This window comes from Bidens hawaiensis, unplaced genomic scaffold (assembly GCF_021521415.1).
Source record: "Bidens hawaiensis isolate Kalapana, Puna unplaced genomic scaffold, B.hawaiensis_p1.1 tig00013425_1, whole genome shotgun sequence".
In the NCBI taxonomy this organism is placed as follows: Eukaryota; Viridiplantae; Streptophyta; class Magnoliopsida; order Asterales; family Asteraceae; genus Bidens; species Bidens hawaiensis.
In genome coordinates, this window is record NW_027492137.1 from 450,736 (window position 1) to 453,156 (window position 2,421).

At 39.1% G+C, this 2,421-nt stretch overlaps 1 pseudogene; it reads left to right on the forward strand.

Moving 5' to 3' along the window:
* Positions 1–547: 547 nt before the first annotated feature.
* Positions 548–2,030, forward strand: LOC143544021 (ethylene-responsive transcription factor RAP2-4 pseudogene; annotated as a pseudogene).
* The last annotated feature ends 391 nt before the right edge of the window (positions 2,031–2,421 follow it).

Here is a 2,421-nt window from a genome sequence, read left to right on the forward strand (position 1 = left end):
ATCATTAAATGAGCAGAACTACGTGTGATATAAGGCTTCACAGCTTGTATAGAACTATACGGGTTAGAGAGATATAAACTAACACATGTTTGACATAATTCTTGGTTTATATGACTCGTATATGCCTATACGAATCGTATATGACTCATATGATGTCCGAATCACCAACCTAGTGTTATAATAAAACATGCACAGTAATTTGTCATTTGCAAAAACCCGTTTACAACGTTTACAAAATTACAACACGACTCATCTTAGGTGGTATAGGAAGACCAGACCAAGTCCCCTTTTAAGATAGTCAAAACAATATCCATCTACAAAGAAACTTTAACCACCAGTGACCTATCTCCAGTACCACACGTGTCTTGTTCTTATTGGCCATCTCCTGGCCTGACATCATTGACCTCAAAGAGGAGATGAACCTAGTAACCTAACCTAACCACGGTTAACATCAACCCCTAAACTCAGGTTAAACAACCCCCCTATATTAGACGCTCACTCATTCTCCATCCAATTCACATCCACACTAACTGGTAGTGTTTTCACACACACACACACACACACACGCTTAAAAGATTTCTAATTTTCTTCTGAATTTTTATTAATATTTTTATTTACCCCCCTCTAAATTCCCCTCTTCTATCTTCCCTTTCTTTTAAATTTTAATCATCTGATTAAAAATCATTTTAAATTAATTTGACTTTTTTTTCTGGGCTTTTTCATGAATTAATCAACGAAAAAAAAGCAAATTTAATTTGGGAACTATTTTTTTTAATCCATTTTATTTACTTTTTATTTTCTTCAGGGAAAAAAAAAGGTTTTGATTATTTAAAAAAAAACCTTAAATTTTCTCTCTTTTTTTTAAATATAAATATTTATAATATTTTAAAGTTGTAAAACAATCGATGACGTCAGCAGCAGTAGACTTCTGGAACATCGTCGGAGTTCAACAGCCGTCGGCGGTGGCCGGCGGTGAGCTCATGGAAGCACTTCAACCTTTTCATAAAAGTGCTTCGTTAGATTACCAAAATACCCTTACTTTCTCCCCCACTTCCACTTCTTATTCCTACCCTTCTACGTCCTTTTCCCAGTTCGGGTCGTACCCGACCCAACAACTCGGATCATCATTCGGGTTGAACCTGAACCAGAACCACCAATTAATCCCATCACACCAACCTGATCCAGGCCCAGATTAATTTTGGTCCGAAACCGGTGTGCATGAAACAATCCGGATCCGGGTCGGGTTTAAAACCCACGAAGCTTTACCGGGGTGTAAGACAAAGGCACTGGGGAAAATGGGTCGCGGAGATCCGTTTACCCAGGAACCGTACCCGGCTTTGGTTGGGTACTTTCGATTCGGCTGAGGAAGCCGCGCTGGCTTACGACAACGCGGCGTACAAGCTGCGTGGTGAAAACGCGCGGCTCAATTTTCCTCAGCTGCGTCACAACTGGTCTCTAGCCGGTGGCGGCTACAAGCCGCTTCACTCCTCAGTCGAAGCCAAGCTGCAAGAGATTTGTCGGATATTATCGGAGGGAAAAAACATCGACGGTTGTAAAAAGTCAAAGTGGTCGTCGGTGACGTCACAGAAGACGGCTCTGGCGGCTGAAAGCTCGGACAGTGACGGCGTATCCGGCTCTGGCGGCTCGTCGCCGGCTTCAGAGCTGGCGCGTGGTGTTGAGAAGAGCGCGTGGTGTGGTTACGAGAGTTTCTCACTTGAACAGTTTCCGTCGTGTGAGATTGATTGGGATGCTATATAGGTGGTACCGTACAAGTGATAGTAGCGTATAGTGTTGTTTATGGGTATATTTGTAATTTTACAAGTAGGGTCGTCTCTACAATCGAGTTTTTGGTATTGTAGGGCTTTGAGACTTCCTATTTGTATCAAGTTAATTTGGCTTGAGGTTTTTACTTAGCCAAATTATTTTGTTTAGTTTTCTAATAAATTTTGTTGTATTAAGTCTATTTTAGTTGTAATATCTGTATTAGCATCTTGCTTTGTTAATATGTTCAAAAAATTTAGTTTTATGTTTTATGATTTTTGTAAGCAAGCATACACATGATTATCTACATGCAAGCTCGGGTGGTACTTAGGTTTTAAATTTTAATAATATATAAGGCCTTGATATGAAATTCCTTTTAGTATTTTGTAGTAAGTTCCTTAAGCGACCGGCCTATGTATCAAGCATGGGTAGTTTGATCCTTGTAAAGAACAAGAATTGTTGACTTAGTTCATTACCTATAGTTTGAATGGTTTTTTATAACACGACAATACTAAGTTTTTAACTTGACGGTAATATAGATTCTTTTAATTATTTCAATTTTTAACGTATCTCGTGACTTATGTTTTCGCTCATTGCGTGGTTTGGTTGGGTAACCCTTTTCAGTTTAGTTGTTACTTGTGTGATACTGTTTTTCATTTT